The following is a 25,336-nucleotide window of genomic DNA, read 5'->3' on the forward strand; positions in this document are numbered from 1 at the left end:
CAGAAATGAAATCCAGTACAAGATAGTGAGGAAGCAAAACTCATGCTTCTGAACCAATGTGACTGAAGCAGTCTGCTGTAAGGTTTGAATCAAAAATCAAAGGTTATGCATGTAGGAAATCCCTGTTCTTAGACGTTTCGTGCTTCAAGTTTCATTTTGCCATGAGCAGGAACACACATACAATTATTAACTCCCAACCTCTTCATTGTCTAAGAGAAACAATTTTTCAAAAACCTGAATTTTTCTTCTCTCTCAAAACGTCATCTATCTTTTGTTTCTTCTATTTTAAACAACTTCAGACAACATGTTCTTTTAGGGCTTGGACCTACAGTCTCCAGAACTCTAAATTCTCTAAACACTTCTGGATCAAGCCAGACGATCAAAAGACTGAAAACATGTGGCATTTTGACTTCACAGAGTCATTTGTTATTATTATTATTGTTATTACTTTACATTCTTATTCCCTTGGCTTTTATCAAAGGCTGATACAAGAAGCACCATGGTGACAAAGACATATGTACAAGGGCACGCACTGCAGCAGTTTCCAGTAGGAAAAATTAGAAATATGATATTCTACACGTCCATCAGTAAGGGTACTGGTTAAAGGAATTAGGGCACATCCATATAATAGAATACTATGTGGATATTAAAACAAATGACACAGTGTTGTATGTACTGATATGGAATGACTTCTAATATATATTAAATTAAAAAAAAAAAAAAACAAGGTGCAGGGGCACCTGGGTGGCTCAGTGTTGAGCGTCTGACTTTGGCTCAGGTCATGATCTATGGTTGGTGAGTTCGAGCCCCGCATCAGGCTCACTGTCATCAGTGCAGAGTCCACTTTGGATCCTCTGATCCCCTCTCTCTCTGCCCCTCCCCTGCTCATGGTCTGTCTCTCAGAAAATAAACATTTTAAAATAAACACAGCACAAAAAAATGTATATAGAGTGCTCAAAATTGAAACATACACAGACATACATGCACATACATACATACAAACATGGTCGCACATGCATAGAATATCTCAGACTTGAAATCAATGGCTGTCTCTCAAGAGAATCTCAGAAGCAAAGGTTAAAGTGAGAAATATTTTTTTTTCACTAAATACCTCTGTGTGCTTTGCCTCTATTAAAAAATTAAACCCAAAAGGAATGGCCATTAAGTTCATTCTGACCCTGTGTGCGTCACAAAAACCAGCTCTTTAAAATGTTAATTGGTGGGGCACCTGGGTGGCTCAGTTGGTTAGGCCTCTGACTTCAGATGGCCTCATGATCTTATGGTTCATGGGTTTGAGCCCTGCATCAGGCTCTGGGCTGACAGCTCAGATTCTGTGTCTCCCTCCCTCTCTGCCCCTCCCCTGCTCATGCTCTGTCTGTCTCTCTCTTAAAAATAAATAAAAACATTAAAAAAAATTTTTAAATAAAATGCTAATTGGTGTCCCACAAAAAAGTATTTATCTTCTACCCACCTTGGTGACTCACAATGCACGTGCTATATTCGAGTCTCTGAGAAGGTCGGCAATCAAGAATCTTGTGTCCTTTAGTTTAACCTCAAAGTTCTCAAATTTCTTGATCATAGGACTTCCCCATTTTTTTTTTTTTGAGAGGCATTATCTCTGAACACCTCATCCTGGCAAATATAACATTGCAGCATTTATTTTAAAAGGCTTTGGCCACCAAGGCAGGCACTATCTCTGACAGGAAAGAATTTAGCAAATCAGGTCACCTTTATTCACTCTTAGAAATGAATGCACTTCCTATGCCGAAATCATAGGAAGTCTGTACTGAATTAGAACTTTTTCACACTTCAGCGGCCAAGAGACAGGGAGCAGATGTGCCTCAACTTTCTCATTTTTAGAATGGGTATAACAGCACCTACTGCGTGGGGCGGGGGTTGTGAGGTGGAGATTAGATAGCCTGTATAAAAATGCCTGTTCTTTTTTTTTTTTTTTTTAATTTTTTTTCAACGTTTTATTTTATTTTTGGGACAGAGAGAGACAGAGCATGAACGGGGGAGGGGCAGAGAGAGTGGGAGACACAGAATCGGAAACAGGCTCCAGGCTCCGAGCCATCAGCCCAGAGCCCGACGCGGGGCTCAAACTCACGGACCGCGAGATCGTGACCTGGCTGAAGTCGGACGCTTAACCGACTGCGCCACCCAGGCGCCCCTAAAAATGCCTGTTCTAAGTGACACGTAAGAGAAGTCAAACACTTACTAGTACCTGCTACACTTTCTTCTCTTCTAGGCCAGCAGTTTCATACACACGTGGGGCTGTTTCCAAGAGGCAGTGGGGTAAAGATGAAGGTAAACCCGACAAGAACATCCGGGAGCCTGGAGGAATGCCGTCAATGGGTCTTTGTACAAAGAACGAAGTATCTTAATCACCTTTGTTGCCTGTGACCAGAAAGGTCAGCGGAGAACGAGACTCCAGGGGTGAAGGCCGTAATAAGCTGTTCTATTCACCATCATTCAATAAATATGTTTCTGGCTTTGGAAAGATTAAACGCAGCTATAAATGAGGTGGCTCTCTTATCTGCTGCTAGTTGGTTGCTGCAGAGACCATTCTATTTGTAAACATTATCCAGGATTCACACCGACGAAGGCTTAAGCTTGGTGTTTATTCACCAGCTGCCTTCGCTGCAGGATCCGTTCACATAATAAGGGAAAACCGTGAGTAGATTTTACCCAGGTGGCCACCCCAAGAGTTTAACAGCTATGCTGGATTAAAAACCACAGTATGTAGAAAACAAACTTTCACTTATCTTCAAATTCTTAAAGGATGGGAAAAGTCTGTTGAAATAAGATGATGCGCTTAACGATACTCAGCTGCCTGTGTGCTGTGAAACCTTGGGTCACAATTCCACTGACTTAAGAATTTTTCTGGATTTTAACCACTTTCAAGAGGTTCATAGTGACAGAAAGTTACTTAAAAATAGGGCGAAGTGAAACAATTTAAAGAGGCTATTTGCCACTGATGGGTCTCTGTTGATTTTCACTAATGCCACACTACAGGGAGTTTCTAGTTGAAAATGATAAAGATGGGGGCACCTGGGTGGCTCAGTCGGTTGGGCATCTGACTTCAGCTCAGGTCATGATCTCACAGCTCGTGAGTTCAGGCCCCACATCGGGCTCTGTGCTGACAGCTCAGAGCCTGGAGCCTGCTTCACATTCTGTGTCTCCCTCTCTCTCTGCCCCTCCCCTGCTCATGCTCTGTCTCTGTCTCTCAACAATAAATACATGTTAAAAAAAAAAATTAAAAAAAGAAAAGGATAAAGATTGATACAAGTAAATACAATTAGCTCCCTTTAGGAATATCGCTGCCCACGAGAGTCTCAGGCACCCAAGAGGATAGAATTCACAAGGGATTGTTCTGTAGAGAATTAGGACTAGCAAATACTTGCCGGTGTCACAGGAACATAAAAGTTTTGTAGTTCAAAAGATGAAGAGCAGTGACCCTTCAATGGACAATAGAAGTAATTAATGTGCTCAAATGATAGACTGGATCAGAAGTGTTGGATATTTGAAAGTTTAGAAATTATGTGCATAATCTTTGAACCAGCATTTTCATAGTTAGACATGTATTCAAAGGAAATAATTAAGATGTGTACAAAGATTAATTTATAAGATCATCATGCATCATGAAAACAGCCCGAATCACTAACCCATCACTAACAAATGGATGAATAAAATGTGTCCATAATATGGGATATTCAGCAATAAAAAGAAATGATGGTCTGATAGTGCTACAACATGGGTGAACCTCAAAATCATTATGTTAAGTGAATAAAGCCAGTCTCAAAGTACAACATATTATATGATGCCATTTGTATGAAATGTCCAGAATTTAGACAAACCTAGAGATACAGGAAGTAGATTAATGGCTGCCTGGGTCGAGGAGGCATGGAGAGGGGGAGAACTATGATGGGTATAGATTTCTTTTTGGAGTGACAAAAATACCCTAAAATTAGATTTTGGTGACAGTTACCCAACTCTGAATCCACTGAAAACCATTAAATTGCACACTTTGAATGGTTGAATATTATGGTATGTAAATTATAGCTGACCCTTGAAAAATGCAGGGGTTGAGGGTGCCAAACTCTCGAGGTTAAAAATCCAAGTACAATTTTTTTAAGTTTCTTTATTCATTATGAGACAGATAGAAAGAAAGAGCAAATGCACGTGAGCAGGGGAGAGGCACAGAGAGAATCTCAAGCAGGCTCCGTGCTGTCATGGGGCTCAAACTCACAAACAGTGAGATCATGACCTGAGCTGAAACCAAGAGTCCAATGCTCATCCTACTGAGCCTCCCAGGTGCCCCTCAAGTACAATTTTTGACTTTCCCAAAACACAACTACTAAAATCCTACTTTTTTTGTTTTTTTTTATTTTTATTATTTTTATTTTTTTTATTTTTAATTTTTTTTTCAACATTTATTTATTTTTTGGGACAGAGAGAGACAGAGCATGAACGGGGGAGGGGCAGAGAGAGAAAGAGGGAGACACAGAATCGGAAACAGGCTCCAGGCTCTGAGCCATCAGCCCAGAGCCCGACGCGGGGCTCGAACTCACGGACCGCGAGATCGTGACCTGGCTGAAGTCGGACGCTTAACCGACTGCGCCACCCAGGCGCCCCTTGTTGTTTTTTTTTTTTAAATTAATGTTTATTTTTTGAGAGAGAGACAGAACAAAAGAAGGGGGAGGGGCAGACAGACAGGGAGACAATCTGAAACAGGCTCCAGGCTCTGAGCTGTCAGCACAGAGCCCAATCGATGTAGGGGCTTGAACCCACGAGCCAAAAGATCATGACCTAAGCTGAAGTTGGATGCTTAACCGACCGAGCCACCTAGGCCCCCCTAACAGCCTATGTTTGATTGGAAGGAAGTCTTACCAGTAACATAAATAGTTAATTAACACATATTTTGTACGTTATATGAATTATATACTGTATTCTAACGTTAAAGCAAGCTAGAGAAAAGAAAATATTAAGAAAGTCCTAAGGAAAAGAAAATGCATTTATAGTACTGTATTATAAAACATCCACGTACAAGTGGACCTGTGCAGTTCAAACGTGTTGATCAAGGGTCAACTGTCTATCCCAATAAAGCTGTTAAAAATATTACTCATCACAGTGTTGCTTAAAATAGAAAAGAAAATTGAAAAAAAGAAACCATAAATAACCAACAATAGGGTTGGGTGCATAAATTATTCTGAGCCTATAAGATGTTACATAGCCACTAAAAATAGGTCCACAGAGGGGCGCCTGGGTGGCTCAGTCGGTTAAGCGTCCGACTTCAACTCAGGTCACGATCTCGCGGTCTGTGGTTGGAGCCCCGCGTCGGGCTCTGGGCTGATGGCTCAGAGCCTGGAGCCTGCTTGCGATTCTGTGTCTCCCTCTCTCTCTGTCCCTCCCCCGTTCATGCTCTGTCTCTCTCTGTCTCAAAAATAAATAAACGTTTAAAAAAAAATTAAAAAAAAAATAGGTCCATAGAAGAATGTACAATGATTCAATTAGGTAAAATATGTCTATGTATATGGAGTCTTTAAGTAAAGGTCTAAAAATATGCCCACATATTTCTTACAGTGATCTTATATGAATCTGTAGGATTAAGGATGAATTTTTTCCTCTTTGCCGATTTAAACACAATGACCATGACTTTCACAGCAATAATCACATGTAATATTTTACTGAGTACTCATGATGTGCCAGGCAGGGCCTGGGCTAAGTGACCGGATGTACTGCATTTACTCCTCCAACAGCCCTATAAAGCAGGCACTATTAACTGCTATTAGTTCACAGATGAGGCCAGTAAGGTTGCAGGAGGTGAGTTTACTCAAGGTAGCACAGTCTGCTAGGTAGCAAATACTAAGTCTTAACTGCTGGTCTCCAAGGTGGAGAGCATACACCCCCAACGACGTGTGCAAGGTGGGGTACAGAAATACTCATTAAACTTCTGCTTATATACTTTTGTCTCACCCTTAAAGCTTGTGTTTGGGACATGTTTTCTACTGCAACGTAACCCATTTGCTTACTTTGCGTCAGGCACATTTCTAAGGGCTTTGTAGATGCTCAGGTAATGCTCACAGCAACCTGAGCTACAGAACCCAAGCTCCTACCTGCCGTGGTACTGTGCACAGCAAGCAATTTACAAGTAAATATGCAAATTGTAGTTTGCTGGAAGTTTTAAAAAAAAATTTAACATTTACTTATTATTGAAAGAGAGAGAGCATAAGCAGGGGAGGGGGCAGAGAGAGAGGGAGACACAGAATCTGAAGCAGCCTCCAGGCTCTGAGCTGTCAGCACAGAGCCCGACGCGGGGCTCGAACCCACAAATCATGAGACCATGACCTGAGCCGAAGTCAGACACTTAACTGACTGAGCCACTCAGGTGCCCCAAGGAAGTTTTTTTTTTTTTTTTTTTTTAATTAGAAGATACATAACCGAAAATATAACTGTGTCTTACACATACACATTTCCAAATAATAAGAGAAGATACAAAGTTGGACTTCCTTTTTGGGAGGAGGTGTGCCTGCTACATGCGTGCGTGTGTTTAAAGACAGTGCCAATCTTATGATTTGGAGTGAAGAATGACATTTTGTCTCTTGCTAGTGGGTCTTCGTCTGCTCCTTATGATCCATCCGCCTCCATTTCCTGGCAGACAGACAGGAGATGACAGGAGAGGGTGGGTAATTCTTTCTTGTTCCCTCCCACCTCTGGGCTACTTCCCTTGCAGTGACTGCTCCCTCAGGGGCTCCATCCCCTACTGGGGGGCTCCTGCTCTATGGTTTCTGGTCCCACCTGGCTCAGGTAACCACAGTTCTGCCCTTGGTCCCTTTTCGCCCTGGGGTTGGTGACAGCTTACCCTGCTGCTAGCCTGGCACCTCAACCCTATTTGTTTCCTTAGTCCTGCCCACACATCTGAGAGTAATTCCTTCATTAATTTGCTTACATTTGAACCATCAGAGGAGAATCTTGTTTCCTGCCAGGATCCTGACTGATTGACACTCTCCTCTAGGCCCAAACAAGAGACTTTACAAAATCTGAAGGGGTAAAGCTGACCTACTCAGTGTCAGAGTTCAGAATTCCATCCTCAGGGAGAATATATCCCAAGGACCTTCCCTGCATCTCCAACCAAGAAATTGATCATTGTTAAGCACAGATGAAGTTATAAAAAAATATTTTCATAAAGCTTGATGCGAACTCTGCCAGGAACACATGTGTGATTTCGACCACGTGCCTGACCTTAGTCTCTTGTCTAAAGCCCACTCCGGAGCAGCCTGAGGACAGCTCGCCCCACCTCACTCTCTGTCCAAACCACAGTGGTGACCCAGCTCCACCGCAGCACTGAGTGCTGGGGCCTGGCCTCTGACTGCAGAAAGCAAGGAGACAGACAAAGGGGCCAGACTGTCATTCTCTGGGCTCTAGGGACTGTCAGACGCCCCTGAACACAGTCCAGATTCCCTTCTGGAAGCCAATCTGTCAACACATGCTACCAAGCATGTATGCAAAGTCTTCTTGGGCAAGTCATGACACCAGATCCAGGAAGTAGACGGCAAACGAAAGTCAGCACTGGGCCGCAAGAAGGCCAGTCAGGCCAAAACTGTCGACCTCTTTGTCTTCCTTTAGAGCTAAGGAATTGGACACTAAGGCAGACCCTATCAGTGGCAGAGGGAGTGCTCCACAGCTATCACTAACCTAGTCAGAAGGCTTGGAGCAGACATCTGGGGCAGGCAAACCTGAATTTAAATGCACCCTATAAATATCAATCTCTCTTTCTTCCTGCTTCCTGGAGATAGAATAATAAGATAACACTTCAAAAGGAAGAATTCCTCACCAGAACAGGCAATTAGATACTTGCCTTTCAAAAGAGATTGCTGGAATGTTAAGGAGGTCTGGGTTGAATCCTCAGTATAGGGCTTCATGATTTAATCGCTTTGATCAAAAACCCAGAAGTTGCCCTTGTTTCTTTGTTTGTTTGTTTGTTTTAATCTCCTGTATGTAGTTCACCAGCAAGCCCTGTCAGCTCACATCCAAGAGATATAGAAAATTCACCCATTTCTCTGTTATCTCTCTTCTAAAATGAGGGCCCAAATGACCAGACTTTCCTTCTACTCTGGGGTACCTACCTTACTCACCTGCCACTCAGGAACTAGAAGGATCTTCTTAACACCTACTCAGATCACGTGACTTTTCTGCTTTAAAACCCTCCAGTGGCGTCCGTTGCACTTAGAATAAAATCCAAGCTCTTCACTGGGGCTCTAAAGAGCCTCTAATCTCTTGCCCCCCAAGGAGACTCCTCTTTCCTAGGCTCAGACATTCCAGCCACATGGCTTTCTCTTTCCTGTTGTAAAGCGTGCCAAGCCGTTTCCTGCCTCGGGGCATTTGCACTTGCTGTTTCCCCCACCCCAAATGCTTTCTGCCCCCCAAATTCTTTGTCATCAATCCTGTCTCAGCTCAAATATCTTCCCTTCACAAAGGACTTCTTGAACGAGCAGCTTTTCTAATGTGCCTTACCACATTCCTCACCCTGTTTTATTCTTCATGTTATAAATATGTATATATACTATATTAGTTGTTTTTGCTTTGTTATCTTCTCAAATAGAGCATAAGCCCTGTGAGGACCAGAAATTTATTATATTGTTTACTTGAAACAGTCATAGCATTCAGTAAATACTCAATAAATATTTGTCAAAGGAACAAGTTGTGGGTATAAATATAAGCAATGAACAATAATGAGTCCCCAAGAGTCCATAAACAAGTTAGTTAATATTTGTTAAGTCTGTTTTCTAATTCACAAGTGATACTAACAAGTGCCTAGTGTTTACTCTTTTAACTCTTACAAGAGTTACAAGTTATATATTGTAGAGTTATAAGTTATATAACTTACATGAGTCTACGTGTATGCTTTTATAACCAAGCTTTAACTATAGTATAGTCTGAGAAACTATAAACACTGAGCCAGCTGAAGTCATAAAAGTTTCTCTTCATTAAATTGCAAAGCTAATTCCTTGAAGAGCATGCTGTTATGTGACATCCCTCAGGCTTTGCAAACAGCTCTGACAAGAAAAGAGCACACAGCTTTTTCAGGGGTGGGATGGGATGGAGAATATTACAGGACCACACAACAGCTTGACTTCACAGTTAGACCCGGGGCTGGAATATTCAAATTGCATCCTCAAGTGGTATATTACAATCCGGGTGCTTGTGTTAACTTTGGCCATGGACTATGCAACAAACACATTATACTCTAATCTTGAGACACGAGGCTGCCAGAGACATTTTATCACACCCCATTTAACTCTGCCCTAATTTTGCTTATGCTGGGGCATATACTTCATATTGTTTTTCATGGTGCATTTATCAGGTTCTAGAGGCCAGGGAGGGAAGTTTAAACCCCAGACGTTACTCTCAACCTCGCTTCCCTCTTCTTTCTCATTCAATTCTTCACCAAGTTCAATGCAGTTTACCTCCTGAAGGTTTCTGATATCAGTCCACTTCTGTCTCCATGATCACCTCCCTGGTCTGGGCCATCCACAGTTCTTGCTGGGGACCTCTGCGGCGGCCCCCTAACCGGTTCTCTGCCTTCATTGTCACATCTCCATTTGGACATTGAAACCAGACTACTCACTTGAAACACAAATCTGGCCATATCATATCTCTGACACCATCAGACAGGATGGCATGCCCTTTGATAAACATCTTCACAGTTCTTCTCACTTTCCTTCCTTGTGATTATCCTCACCTGACTTCACATTTATGTGATGACTTCATCACCTTTGTTACTTCTTAGACTTTAAGTTCCCTGAGGTCGCAGATACTGCCTGACCTCACTTGCTATTGTATCCCCAAGTGTCAGGCACAGTGCCTGGCACCATTGCAGGTGCTCCATAAGTATTTGCTGATGAATAACAGAATGAATGAGTCTCTATATTCTTAGCCTCTGACTCAATACCTGAACACAGAGAGAGCAATATTTGCTGAAATAATTAATTAATTAATTAATTAACTAAGTAATTAAATACATTTACTCTGACACTGGAACTAGCCACAATTCCTAAATAGGTCCTAAGCTCAGTTTCTCCTTTCCTCATAAGGTCTCATGTTCTGGAACTTTCTATGTCAAACACACACACACACTTCAACCAAATCACTCAAAAGACCTACTCTTCATTACCCAGAGATATTTGCCCTAAGAATTACTGCTGTCATAAAACTCCTCATCCTCTTTTACAAGAACATTAAAGGAGTTCAACCAACATAATCTTTACACTCTAGCAAAACAAAGTTGCCAAATACCACTAGTAAATGAAGAATGTTCAAGGGCACCCACTAGATTCTGGTGTCCTCAGTTCTCATTTAAGGACCAACTCTGCAGTTGTTTCATTTAAATTCAGAGCACAAAGACATTCAGGGCATAAATGGCTATCCCACTTCACAGGATATTACCTCAACACCCATCCAACGTTCTCTAAAGCATTCTCCCCACTTAAGATTTCCTGGAATGGCATGGCTGCAAGTTTCAAAGTAATGTCTTGGGGGCCTCCCCAGAATGCCATCTGTTAAGGAGTGGTGTTTAATACTGGTTAATAAGTTTACCTTGGACCCCACCCAAGGGAATCATCAAAAAGAAGCGCCTGGGTGGCTCAGCAGGTTAAGCCTCTGGCTCTTGATTTTGACTCAGGTCATGATCTCCTGGTTCGTGAGTTCAAGCCCTGTGTTGGGCTCTGTGCTGACAGTGCAAATCCTGCTTGGGATTCTCTCTCTCCTCTTTGCCCCTCCCCAGCTTGCTCTCTCTCTCTCTTTCTCTCTCTCTCTCTCTCTCAAAATAAATAAATAAGCTTAGAAAAAAAGCATTCATCGGGGGTCCTGTCTTCTACAATGAATGATGAGAATAAGAGTTACTATTTACTCAGTGTTTTACTACGTACTCCGCACTGTGTTTAGCTCTGTATGTGCAAAAATCCTATGAGAAGATATTATTATTATAAGGTGGACATTTAGTCTCAGAATAGTTCAGGATCTTACTAGCTTTTTTTATGTGTTATTTATTTAAGTAATCTCTACATGCATTGTGGGCCTTGAACTCACAACCCTGAGATCAAGAGTCACACACTCTTCCAACTGAGCCAGCCAGGTGCCCAAGAACTTACCAGTTATTAAATCACAGAGCTAAAGCCCATGTTCTTGATTACCACTGCATATAATAGGGCTATGAACACCAAAAGGAGACACACACACACACACACACACACACACACACAAACACACACACAGAGAGAGAGAGAGAGAGAGAGAGAGAGAGAGAGAGAGACATCCCAAATTCTTTTTTCATAACTTGCAGGATATAAATGACAACATTATAGGTGCTCTAGATTTTTATTCAGTTATAAACTTTGGCAAGCATTTAAAAAATAGTAAGTAGGGGCGCCTGGGTGGCGCAGTCGGTTAAGCGTCCGACTTCAGCCAGGTCACGATCTCGCAGTCTGGGAGTTCGAGCCCCGCGTCAGGCTCTGGGCTGATGGCTCAGAGCCTGGAGCCTGTTTCCGATTCTGTGTCTCCCTCTCTCTCTGCCCCTCCCCCGTTCATGCTCTGTCTCTCTCTGTCCCAAAAAATAAATAAACGTTGAAAAAAAAATTTTATATAAAGACTCCATAAGGATCTTCTATTGAAGAAATCAGAAATTCAGACACCTATGGGGCAAGACTTCAGTGAATGAAAAAGGTCATTTGCACAAAAGCTTTCCATCTATTCTTTACTTACACAAGGAATATACCCCCATTCTTCTGGACGCTTACAGCCCATTCAGTCCCTAACCTTCCCTCTTTCGATAGTCATGGGATGGACAACTATTTCTCTACGGAAGAAAACTGCCCAAGCATGATGAAAAACAAGGGCAATTCTCATTTGGCCTCAGTGGTAAGGCCACGGTTTTCTTACTCTGACTTCCTCCTGAAGCTGGCCTTGCACAAGGATTCAACTGCAACTAAGGTATTTCTCTGAGAGGTCATCCCAGGGACCACCAGTGGGAGAGTGGGGAAATGAGAAAAGCAATGAAACGCCATAAAAAGGGGAGTGTCCTATTAAGTCAACTATTGCTACGGGTGACTGGAGATGAACCCTACGGCAAAACTCTCGAAATAGGTGTAGAACAACACCTCAGTTGTCTCACCAGATGGGCAAGGGAGCTCAGGTGTTTGTGCACTGAACCCATCATCATTGGAAAGGTGGGCATCAAATCCCTGGCACTCACCCCCAGTCAGAGAGAGTCCTCAGCAAGATGAATGCAGGTGCTGGCAGCGGGAGGTCAGGCTGGCCTGCACTGAAATGGAAGGGCAAGTCTATGGGCTGGGCACCAGTGACACCTGCGGCAGTAATCAACGATGGAACCCGTGGGCCGCCATCACTCAGCACTAGCCAACTGTTGCCAGGAGGGAATGCAGCCAGTATTGTTAGAGCTTCTGAATTTTTAAAAGAAACCTGGAATCCAAAGGGTTTTTTTGCAGAATCTGCTGATTCGTAATTGCCGATGATTAATTCAAATATTTTTTAAAATGCTCTAGGAGGTAACTAAGCTCTCTATAGGCAGAATTCAACCTGCGAGCAAACAATTCACAGGCACTAACCCAGGTGAACCCCCTTATTCTACAGATGGGGAAAGCAGCGCCCTAGACGGAACTGATGTAAAGACCAGACTGCTACACCCAGTTCCCCGTAACTGCCAGCCAAGGAGCCCAGGTTTTCTCCTGACCCACTGTGCTGCCTTCACTAGCAAACTTCCTTCCTCCCTCCACACGTCCATCCTCAACTGGCCGCAGCCTGATCGCTGCCCTCCACTGCACTCAGATCAAACGAAGTCTTGTTCTTTCCCTCAACTCATTACAATACTTAGTATCACTAGAGAGAAATCAGATTCCTTGTGATTCTTAACTTCACAGAAAGTTACACAGCGCTTATTTCTAAGTACTTTATATATAATTCTCTTGATTCTCAAAGCAACCCTATGATGTAAGGACCATTATTTTCCTAATCTTAAAAGAAAACCATGGCACAGAGAGATTAGGATGTTTGCCTGCATTCGAATAGTTAGTGGCAGAGCGAGGAGACAAATTCCAGGCAGTTAGCTCCAGAGTCCATGGGCCTAACCACCACTCATTCTATACTCACTGTCTCTGAACTACCTACCTAGTTAGGCGTTTAAAATATCCTGATTGGGAGGCGCCTGGGTGTCTCAGTCATTAAGTGTCTGACTCTTGATCTCAGCTCAGGTCACGATCTCATGGTTCGTGAGTTTCAGCCCTGCGTCGGGCTCTGCGCTGTTGGGATTCTCTGTCTCCCTCTCTGTCTGCCCCTCCCTGTTCATGCTCTCTCTTTCAAAATAAATGAAAAAAACTTTTAAAAATTATTTACATAAAATAATAAAAATAAAAATTAAAAATAAATAAAATATCCTGACTGGTGGTCCTTTCCCCCATTATAATAGGAGTTAGCAAACTACTAGACCCATCAGCCAACTCCTGCCTATTGCTTGTTTTCCTAAATAAAGTTTTACTGGGATTTAGCTTCCCCCATTATTTTATGTATTGTCTGTGACAATTCTTGCCCTAGAAAGACAGAGTTAAGTAAGTGAACACAGACCATATGGCCTGCAAAGCCTAATACATTTAGTCCCTGGCCCTTCACAGAAAGTTTGCTGACCCCTGCATTCTGGACTCGCCAAGCATTCCTGATGGCAGGTTTCTTGATTATGTTGCTGAATCATAATGCAGAAAATCCTCTAATCCCCCCAAAGCCTTAGCATACACAGTGGTGAATTCACAGGTTAGAGTTCCAGAAACTGCAACTGTGCAGAATATATCTGGGAATCTAGGAATCAGCAAAAGTACCCTCAGAACCCCATTTAAGGAAAAAGATACCCGTAAAAAAGGTAGACACCTAATCTTGCATACTTAACTCAGCGAAAGTCTTTAAAGCAAGGGGACAGACACAAATACCCAAACTGAGGCAGAGAGGAGAACGAGAGCAAGAGGCAACTCTCATAAGAGCTATCAACAAGCATGCCTCATGGAGAGACAGGGGTTCAAATCCCAGCTCTTCTGCTTACTACCACTTTCTTAAACTTCAATTTTCTCACCTGTAAAACAGGAAGAAGAATCTCATTTCTTGGGGGTTAGGCAGATTAGCCAAGACTATAATGTGCATGAAGTTCCCAGCACCCCACGTGGGGTTTGCTGACTACTTGGAGAAACCGTGTGATTAGGACTACCAATTACTGTTAGAGAATAAAAATCGGTGTTTATTTATACAGAGGCACTCACCTCCACAATTCAGCTGTCAAAGAGTAACAGGATGATGGCAAGGAACAAAACGCGGTGTTTGTCATGAGAAGCCCAAATCCGGGAACCATCTACCCACATTTATATACTCCGTGTAAAAAAAGTAAAAAAGCATGTGCCATGTTTTCATCAAAAATAGTTCGAGCAAAAAAATGTGGGTAGGCAGAGGTAAGCTGTAATCACCTGGAAAAATCACTTTAGTGAAACAGATTATTTATTCCTTGACAACCCCAGATAAATGAAACTGTATAAGAAGTGAGAAGAAGAAAGTCTGCCTTGTATACTCTGAAAGAGGACACAGTTGCACAGCCCCCCTTATCATTATAGTGAAAGTATTTACCGAATAGTATGAACACTTGTCGACAATCTATCAACTTTTAAATAGCCTTTATCTTGATCATTTTCAAATCTTCTCACTGAGGTCTAAAAAAAGACTAGCGATAGTTTTCTGGTATGCTTTTTCCAGGTGTAGTTAAGCCTTCCTGCTACAAAGTACGAGAACCACTCGTGATCCAAACAGCTCAAAGCAGCTGAATCGCTGCAAAAAAGTGATTTCTTACTCTTCATTTGTTTGAATCAAACTTTGGCCTTGAGAAAACGGGACACTCCCCTTTTTGTAGGCAGTGACAATTCAGCTGGATTGAGAACAGGAAGGTATATAACACACTTTTTTTTTTTCACTTCAAAATGCATTGAATTAATTTAGCACAGTTGGAGCAAATTACCATGCTATGTCCTCAATTTACATCTTATGGCCCCACTGGGCTGAGGCTCTACGTTGTTCCCAGTCTAGGGGCACATGGTATTCATTACTTGATCAGGATCTTGCATTTCAACTTGTCCATTTAAATGGATGCAATTAGTTCATTTGTGATGGCCTCAAATACCCTTATCTTTCCCAGCTTCTCAAAAAAGCTACGCTACCCTAATGTTTTGATCTTTGCCTCAATACTGAAAGGTTACTTGATGACAAGTTATGCCAAATATTATTTTTACTGCACAGCAAATAATTTTACTGAATTGTTCCACCAACACACTGCTGATAAGGAAGCCCTTTGTAAATGCACTTATTTTAAACACATTTATCTGGGACTTAAAAACAATTAAAAAATGAGAATAATACAACAGGGGCAGATAAGGCACACGGGGCACACGTTTGATGGCTCGTAGCGTAAAGGGTTAGGATGGAAGCAACCTCAAGTGTCACCAGCCACTTGACAAACTCAGAGAGATAATTAACACAGATCAGGTCAGTTGGCGGCTGAGATGAGATTAGAACTGGCCTTCCTGTTTCTCAACCCCTTTTTCTCCCCAGCTCCTCCTTCATCTGGCATAATTGTACCATGTATTAAACCTGGATGAACCAGGACCAGGGTGGCTCTGTGAGCTTTGCACCTCCCTTTCGGGTTGCATATGGTCCTCCTGCTCTTTTACAATGACCGTATTGATGGGATGGGCTCGGTCAGGTCCAACAAGGGAAGCCTGGAAACAATCCTCAGGCTGCGTCCATTGTCGGGTCCCCTACGACGCTGTTGGCTCTTATAAGCACCAGCTGGAAGATGGATGCTGGTATTCCAGAAAGACCTTTTGAATCAGGCGGGGCTGTGACTGGCCCCATGCTGTGGCGGAGGCATAATTATTTCCAATAACTGTCTATCTAGGCTAGTTGGTGATTTCCAAAGGAAAGCGCCTCCTTGTTGTAACAAAACAGCCAGTGTTTATTTGGGTGGAGGGATGCATTTTTGAACTTATTTCTAATTTATGGTCACAATGCCAAAAACTCTGGTCTGTTAATAACTTATCTAGCAAGGCAGCAAGAAAAATAAACTTGTATAAATAACAATGAAGGATACACCACCTGACAATGTTGGATGTTTGCTGAGGATCTGTTTCAGGGGGCAATACTCTCATTTGAAGCACGATGGGCCATACGAAGCTCCTGGGAGGTATGCTCTCAGGAGAGAAAGCTAGACCTCTCAGGCTGAAACTGTCAGGGATCACAAAGAGCAGAGTCTCTCGCAGGATTGTGTCAAACAGCCGAGACTCTGTTCCAAGTTCAAATTCCGGGTCTGTCACTTACCAGCTGGGTGCATTTTGAACAAGTCACACAGCCCCTCCAGGCCTTGGTTTCTTCCTCTGTAAAGTGCGGGGTACTGTGGGTCACTGTGGAGATGGGTGCCACACACTGTACAAAAAGCACATGGCAAATGCCTGGCACTTCTGGAGACTCAAGAAAAGGGGGACTATTATTTCTAGGCAGGGGCCTATTCTTTGAAGAAACTGGTTATTCTCTCTTTTTTGTTTTTAATGTTTATTTATTTTGGAGAGACACAATGAGAGAGAGAGATCGTGAGCAGGGGAGGTGCAGAGAGAGAGACACACACACACACACACACACACACACACAGAATCTGAAGCAGGCTCCAGGTTCTGAGCTGTCTGCACAGAGCCCAACGTGGGGCTTGAACTCACCAACCACATGATCATGACCTGAAGAGAAGTCAGTCACTTAACTGACAGCCACTCAGACGTCGCCAGGCAGGTTATTCTAACTGAACGTTCCAGACTAATTCTGTGTTGATCCCATTATTGTGGAAATCTCCACTTTGCATATAGAGGCATTTTCTAGAGCCTTCCTTATTATTCGCACCTTTCCTCCTGCTTGGCAAGCCTGTCTTGGAACTCTCTACTTGCTGCCACACATCTTTCAGGCCAAAGGGAAACATTCCCCTCCTCCCCTCCTGCCATCCTGCTGCAGCGGCTCTGGGCAGACCTGCACCTGTACTTGAACCGCTCCCTTCCCGCCAAGCTTTCTCTGCAGACCTCCCTGGCGCACTCACATCCTCTCTCCCCAACTAGATTAAGCTCCTGGGAGGCAGGGGATTACCTTACCCATCTCTGACCCTTCCACAACACCCAGCACATGTCCACGAACCTTCTAGGGTCTCTGATCCCTTGCTAGGCACAGTATGGTCCACAGATGAGCGTCAGAAGCATCACCTGAGAGCTCGTCAGACTCTCAGGCTCCCACCCAATATCTATTGAATCAGAATCTGATCCCCAGGGGATTCAAGAGCACCATGCTGGAGACACATTCTCTAGTCTGGTATTTCCCCGACTTCCATCATTGGCAGATTCCCTTTGGGGGTGTAGCCATTTTTCAGCACCACCCACACTCTGTTACTAACAAATATTTTAAAATTATTTTACATTGACATTATGTAAATGTCATATCCTAAGCCTTATCCTAAGCGGTAATATGCAGTCTGTCAATAGTTTATTCAGCAAGGCAGAATGAAATACATTCTTTAATAAGTGTTGAAGGTCTAAGTGGAAAAAAAATATGTTGGTGCACATTAAAATAAACAAGCAACCATCAAAGTAAAATAATTCTCCATCTATCATCTAAGATTAACTCAAACATCACCAGGGGTACGCCTAGCCCACTTCGGCAAACACAGCCCTGGGCTATTTTGTAGCTGAATTAGAAGACATCTCCACAATTCCAGACCCTGTGTCCCTGGTCTGGGTCTGCTCCCACCCACCACAGTTGCCTTGTGAGGTAGATGCATTTGTCTGCAAAACACAGATGGTTTTGGAAGATGGTGGGAGGCAAAAAACCTGGGTTCTGGCCCTGTACCATCCCTTAATAACTTGCCAAATCACATCTCTCTTTGGGACTCATTTTTGTGGGTTAGCTGATCTCAAGTTTCCCTTTCAGATCTCACAAAAGGACATAATACCTGAGAGCAGAGGCTCTGCAGTCAGAACGACTTCGGGTTGAAATTAAGTCTCCATGATTTGCTAATTTCACCAAGTCTCCATTTTCCTCATCTATAAAATGGGAGTGATAAACATACATAACACCTATATCAGAGGATTTTTGCAAGCATAAAGAAAAGGATGGCTGAAAAATGCTTAGACTGAAATCTAGCACATAGTGTCCAATAAAAAAATATAGCTATTAATGTTTTTTCTTGGCCTCCAAAATAATAATAGCTAAGATTTGTGGGGTATTTAATATGTAGCAGGCACTGTATGAGGCACTTTACACTGTCATTTTATCCTCACAATAACCCAATGAGGTAGGAACTGCTACTCTCCCCATTTTATAGATGAGAGAAGTGAGGCACAAAAAAGGGTAAGCCACTTGCTCAAAGTCCTACACTCCATAGGTGGTGCAACTGGACTTGAGGGCAGGTCATCTGACTCGAGAGCCAGTGTCCCTAACCCAAACTGTCTGTCTTTCTGTAAAATACTGGTCAACACATAGACTTTGTCAATTCAACAAATATGATGGGATCCTGGCAAAGCAATTCCCAGCACAGGTGAATGCTTAGGGAATGTGAGCTGGTCTTGTTACCATTAGCTCTACTCTACTATTATGTATTGAGCCTTCACATCTGAACAGGACCCTAATAGGCATCGGGATGTCCATCCTATCCTGCAGTTATGGTGAGCATCTCTTTATTTTTTTAAAGTTTTTTTTTTATTCTTAAGTATAACATACATTAAAAAATGAACAAAATGGAACTACACAACTCACTATAATCTCCACGTAAACAGCCACGTATCCATCACTCTGTTGCCTCAGAAGCTCCTAGACACTTTCTCTCCCTCCTCCTCAAATATAACTAGTATACCAGGCTTTCTCATCCTCAACACTATATACATTCCGGGTTCTGGGGGTTGTCCTGTACATTGTGGGATGTTTAGCAGTCTCCCTGGCTTCCACATGCTAGATGCCTACAGCACCTTCCCCAAATGGCAACAATAAATGGCAGCAATTTCTCTAGACATTGACAAGGGTCCCTATGGGGGCAAAATCATTCTGGGTTAAGAATCACTACACTATCATGACCTTTCTGGTAACCACATTCTTGCTTTCCTTTTTACTTTAACCACACAAGCATCCATCCTTAAATGTTACATTTAACCTTGCCTGGTGAAAGGAATTCTTTATCTATTAAAAAGACCTCTAATCACGGTCCCCTAAAATAGTCTATGTGAGGTGACCATATAATTTATCATCCAAACTGGAGGCGGAGGCATTAACCAGGACTGACCCGGGCAAGCCAGCATGATCCGTCCCCTACTTCGAGGGAACCTCTGCTGTGAGTGCACATTATCTCCGCAGCCGCACACAATTAGGGCCCCCTTACCCACTGGATAATTGTACACGAAGTGGCAGAGGATAATTAAAAGCAGCACATCCCCAAGGGCAGAGTAACACAGACCCAGATAAATATCTCAAGGCTGATGAGCTGTGGAGCAGAAAACTCACTGGCCTTGGCCCTCAAGGAGGTGTATTCTTCAGACAATTAGCTGAAAGACACCACTTCAACAACTACTTTCACCACATTAGTGCAGCCAAGTGATTAAAATAAACGCCGCCTTCCAAGATTCGCACATAAACGCAAGAAGGGTCAAGACCACCCCTTGTAAGAGGTTTAGGGTCTGTGGTGGATTTTTAATCAATATATCTGCCTTTTTTTTCCCTCAGTGCCATTGTGAAGCAGAGCAACCGCCATCAATTTGACCTGTTCTGCATTGTGATCTCCTAAGTCCTGATATTGACGAGGTTAAAAGTGACAGCTAAGGCTTTCCTTGCATACATGAGAAGTCATATTGATAACCTATGTGCCTCAGTATAATTCAGTTCAGCCTCCATTCTTTCGGGCATCACAGAGAACAGAAATCACCTTTCACTGAGTCAGACACTTGTACGTTTCAACAAATGTGTATTTGATTTCCTCAGCATCCATTTCCCCTTTATCCAGCAACTGCATTTATCTGGAGGTCCAGCCCTCTGCCACCCACAGTCCATGTGGTCTGGGTGAGATTCCACCACAAGGCAAAGACCTCAACCTCTGCAGAAGTCATTTGGCACAGGGCTTCCCTCCAAACCATGCCAATCAGGCCAGTCAGAACTAGTTTTGAGGCTTTTTGTTCAACACCTGGGCAAAGGAGGTCTATCCTTTTTTGTTGGACTTGAACCGAAAATCGTGTAAACTAGCAACTGCTATAGTCAGCTAGTCACCCAACAGGGACCCTATACCCAGAAGAAAACAGAGGAAGACAGAGCTGAAGACCCAAAGAAAGAAATCAGATTCTGAAGTCATTGTTTAGCCCTGAGCAAGATGCACTTGGGGCCAGTTCTAAGTATGTATCTTTCAGTAACTTGAACCTGTATATATGAAAAAAATTTACATATATCTGTATAGATATGTATCTCCTAATTCCAGTTGAATTGGGTGTTTGTCACTTATTATGAAAATACACCCTGTGGCAGTAGCTTTCCAATTTTTGGACAGCAACTCATGGTAAGAATTACATTTTATACTGCAACCCAGAATGTGCATGCAGCCCCAGTTACAGAACTGACTCAAAGTTTCATGAAACTACAGAACACTTACTAACATATGATGATGCTGATATCTTCTGTCCTGTTATACTTTAAAAAAAAAATACTGGTTGCAGCCCACTAAATCGATTTCATGACCTTCATTTTAATGTTTATTTATTTTGGAGAGAGACAGAGCTAGCGGGGGAAGGGGTAGAGAGAGGGAGACGGAGAATCCAAAGCAGGCTCTGTGCTACCCGCACAAAGCCCGATGCGGGGTTTGAACTCATGAACCGTGAGATCATGACCTGAACTGAAACCAAGCGCTCAACCGCCTGAGCCACCCAGGCGGCCCTCATGATCTTCATTTTAGAAAACATTGCCTTGTGCGATTAGCTTAAAAAAGGATCGTACCAGAAAAAAATGAGATAAGAAACATCATGATAATTTTGGTCAATCAGATCATTGAGGAAAATAGGATTTGGCCCCTAACTCAAGCATCTAGCAATAGAAAACTGTTACCTTACCATTTCTGACTACCCAAGACACATGTTTACCAGAAGAGGAAAGAGAAATCTTAATGACCCGGAAATAAATAAATTACTTTCAAAAAAAGCATCTTCTAAAACAAAATAAAAACCATATCTAAAAAGAGAGAGATGAGAGATACATTGAGAAAAAAAGAGAGAGAGAGAGAGAGACCTAAGTCTTAACTGGTGAGCTCAGTTATATGATTTATTTATCTATAGGCTGAAGACAGCAAGTCCAGTGAGCCTCAGCAGTTACTGAGTATGTAAAAATAATGTGTTCATGATAAGATCAGATCTCTGGGGCAGATGTAGAGGGAGGCAGGGAGATAGGAAGAGAGAGGGAGGAAGGGAAAGAGATGGAGAGAGAGAGGGAGGTCACTTGCAGTGCAAGCCTCAACCCTTCACTTATGTGTGTACTGTGTGTAAAATAACTATGAAGAGTTCCTGAAATTTTAGACAATCACTGCAGGCTGTGTAAGACAGGGTATTTTTTTCTAACTGTTTTCCATGTACCTTATTTGTATTGTCAGTTAGCCAAAACTTCCTTTTTGTCTGCTCAAAGCAATGCAGAATCTTGATTAAATCTGTGAAATCAAATGGAGAACAAGGATTCTCATGCTGGCTAGAAACAGGCCAGTGACGACAGTAAACAATACTGAGAAAACTTTAGCTGCTTTTACACTCTGGAGTGGCTGTAGCTTTGACTCCCCCAAAATTATTCTAGATTATTAGGCTCAAGCACAACTGTCTGCCTGTTTGAGAAGTCAAGAACTGTCCTGCCACTAAGAGGAAAATGGACTCATCTCCAAGCAGGGTGAGGTTTAAGGCAATCACCTGCATAACCCAGGAGAAGCGACTTCTGAGATTTTCCCTGCAATAATGAAACTCAAACCTCACTAAAATGGCATTTGAGGTAGATTTCTTCATTTTCCCTCATTATATTTTTCAAATACATTCCACCTGCATTACTGAATTTAAGCAACCAAAGTGTCTGATTAATATTTGCAGATGTCATAAAGAAGTGATTAACCTCTCCTGGGCAATAAGTCCTTGGAATTGCCTGAATTCTTCTGGCCCTCTTTTAAGAAATGTAAGCACTGTTCAAACGTGTGTGTGTGTGTGGGGGGGGGGGTTGTGCTTTACTTGTTATTACAAAATTCTCAGATATATAAAAAAGAAAAAAGCATCATAGACTTATCAACATAACCATCACCATTAAATGTGACATTTAATTTAGAGACCAAAATATATATTGAGTATTTACTTTAGGTCAGTCACCATCACGTTATGTAATCTAATAAAAAATATGTGAGGGACTTATTGTTATTTACTATTATTTTCTTCGTCATCATTAATGCCATTACAGCACATCCCCTTTAGAGGCATTGTCATGGTTAAGAGCCCAGCATCTGGAATCAGATGTCTTGTAAACTCCAAATTACCAGTGTGACTTACAGCAAGCTACTTAACCTCCCTCTGCGCTCAGCTTACCACTCCATGGACTATTTATAATGCCCCAAACGTGCCCACTGGGATGCCCGACACACAATAAGCTGTCAACCACCATTCTTAACAGCATGTGTATGGCACATGAAAGTGCCGCCCGAGGAGGTTAAGTAAGGTGAAGCTGCTTTTCTTCTCCTCCAGATATTTGATTTGGAAGCTCCACAGATGCATTCTCTTGAGGACGGGAGGCAGCATGTCAGGGATTGCGTTAAAGCCTTGCACACATCCTCCAAATTGGTTGGTCAATTTCTGGGGCAAACACTAGCTAACCTTTGTGGATCCACCAGCTTTCCGGAAAGCCTGCTGCTGTCAGCACTCCGCAGTCTTTCTTCTGAAGGGGCCACCTTCCAGACGCAGCCGTCTGGGCACCGGCAAGCAGACCAAGTTGGTTTGCAAAAGTTCAGAGGAGTTGGCTCTGGTATGTTTACAAGTCCTAGCAGATCGCAGGAATGTTCGGGATAATTATTACCCCACCCAGGAGCGCCCAGCCCAACCCTCTCACATCTGGAAGGAAGCGTCCACACAAACGAGAGCGCGAGAGACCTCCTCCTGCGGCTGCTTTCTTAGGCTCGGGAAGATTTCAGACCAGCTCTCACCCCTTTTGTCAACAACACCAACCACTGCTCAGTTTCTTTCAGAGCATAGGGCATTCAATGCAAAGGAAGTTTACCTTCCAGTCCAAACCGAATGGCATTTCCCAAAAACATCATCTTTGTCCCCTCCCCCGACGCGCGCGCGCGCATACACACACACACACACACACACACACACACACACACACACACACACACACGAAGGTGAAAGGTGAAATACTCCAGAAAATTGATAGAGGGCGATCCACACGCACACAGCCTTTCCAACAGAGAAGCGGCTAGGATCAGACACGCCTAGTTAAAAGGGGTAGACAAACCAAACCCCAAGTATCCTCTCCTAACGCCAGTCCTTTCTCTGCCTTTTGAAAGTATCTGGGATTCATCAGCGTTTCTCCCACCTCCCACGAACGCGCAACAACCAAAGCACGTGGTCCCTGGCGGCGCGTTTACAAACCCCACCAGCGCCAACGCCTCGAAACCGCCAAACTTCCTGTCCGCACACCACCAAAGCGCTCAAAGCGCCGCGCCACGTGCCCCGGAGCCTCCAGCGGAGGCAGCCGGAGCCCAGGAGCCGTGGGCGGGGTTTCCTGCCCGCGCGAGCGCCGGAGCCCCGCAGCCCCGCACCTCCGCTGGGGGTCCCCGAACGCGCGCTGCGCCCGAGGCGCACGCTCAGCGCCTGAGGTGGCCGCCGCTTGCGGTCGCACACCCCCCCGCCACCCCCCGCAGCAAGCTGGGCACCCCTGGCAGTCGCCCCCCTACCTGCTCTGCTGCCTCCTCGCTCTGGGGCTGCCGACCGCTACTTTATTGTCTCGGTGGCTCACCGCGCGGGACCTGGAGACCGGCTCGGAGCCAGCCGTGCAAGCAACTCCGCCCTGCGCAGCGCCTTCCCGGGCGCCTGCCTTCCTCTTCCTTCTCCTCTCGGCCCAAGCTCCTGCTCAGCACGTGAGCCGCGCGGCCCGACTCCCGGGCTCGCTGGAGAGCCGGCTCCCGCCGCATCCCCGGCCCGGGGCCGCTCGTCGCCCCAGCCGCCGCTCGCCGCGCGTCCTCGCTTTGATCCACACTGAACAGCTGTGCCCCGGCCGCCTGCCTCGCGTCCTCCCGTCCTTCCGTCCTGCCCGCCCGCCCTCGCTGTCAGCCCCGGCTCCCGGCTCCTCTCTCCCCAGCTGCCCCCTCCCGCCGCCTCTCCGGGGGCTGGGGCGGCCGCTGCCAATGAGACTCGGCTGTTGCGCTGTTCCGGCCCAGTCATTGTATCGGGAGGGGAGGAAGGGGAGGGGAGCGGGAGGAAGGGAGGAGGCGCCCTCGGCCCCCGCCGCGCGGCTGCGGGCTGGGCTCGCCTTCCCCGACAGAGAAAAGGCGCTGGTGCCAAGGGGCGCGGAGCGGCTGGCGCTGCCGAAAGTGGGGGAAAGGGAGGGGGCGCGAGCCCGCGCCTCTCCATCTCTGGCTCTGAGTCAGAAAAGCGCGGGGAGGGACTCTGTTCGCCTCCCAGGCTTCAAACATCCCAAGCCCTCGCTGACCTTAGAATAAAGGGGATGAGGCATGGGCGGCCGCGGGAAGCTGGGGATCTAATCTGGAACGGGAGTGGGTCTGGCTAAGGACTTCATCTGAGATTCCCGCGAACCTGGTGGCTTTTCTTGAAAGAGAGAAAAGGAGAAAGGAGGGGAGGAGGGAAGAAGGAAGGAAAAAGGGAGAGAGGGAAGTAAGAGTAAGAAGGAAGGAGAAGGGGGGGGGGGTAGAGTAAAAAAGAGAATAAAAGCCTACTCCGTGCCTGGCATTTTCCCTCCAGAACGGTCCTGATTCAGGAGAGTTTTATTCTGCTCTACTCCTGCAGAAACTCCAGAGGTTAACTCAAAATAGCTGCTAAGTGACAAGACAGAGATTGCAGCTTGATCTGATACCGAGTGTGATGTGGCAAACGAGAGAAGGGTGGAGGAGGAAGGGAGGACCATTCGGGAAGGATCTGCTATTGGGATTGTCACAGCATCTCCAAATGAGTTGAGGAGTAGCGCACCCGAGGGGAGATGCACTGTCGGC

The 25,336-nt window shown here is 44.3% G+C and overlaps 1 protein-coding gene and 1 long non-coding RNA gene across 11 annotated transcripts in view; one reads left to right on the forward strand and one right to left on the reverse strand.

Annotated features, from left to right (window-relative positions):
- Window positions 1-2,522, forward strand: part of LOC123384120 — a 69,133-nt gene extending 66,611 nt beyond the window's left edge. For all 5 annotated transcript variants that reach the window (XR_006594794.1, XR_006594793.1, XR_006594796.1 and 2 more), the window contains one exon: window positions 2,249-2,522. This is a non-coding gene — a long non-coding RNA (uncharacterized LOC123384120). The remainder of the gene's footprint in view (window positions 1-2,248) is intronic.
- Window positions 1-24,201, reverse strand: part of FRMD4B (FERM domain containing 4B) — a 356,794-nt gene extending 332,593 nt beyond the window's left edge. For 2 of the 6 annotated variants that reach the window (XM_045053138.1, XM_045053139.1), the window contains exon 1: window positions 24,065-24,201. The gene's annotated coding sequence lies outside the window, so the exon portion shown is untranslated. Of the gene's footprint in view, window positions 1-1,471; window positions 1,932-2,218; window positions 2,359-2,388; window positions 2,497-24,064 lie in introns of those variants that run through there. The other 4 variants (XM_045053143.1, XM_045053140.1, XM_045053141.1 and 1 more) reach the window with 4 other exon arrangements.
- Window positions 24,202-25,336: the final 1,135 nt, after the last annotated feature.

Source organism: Felis catus, chromosome A2 (assembly GCF_018350175.1).
Source record: "Felis catus isolate Fca126 chromosome A2, F.catus_Fca126_mat1.0, whole genome shotgun sequence".
In the NCBI taxonomy this organism is placed as follows: domain Eukaryota; kingdom Metazoa; phylum Chordata; class Mammalia; order Carnivora; family Felidae; genus Felis; species Felis catus.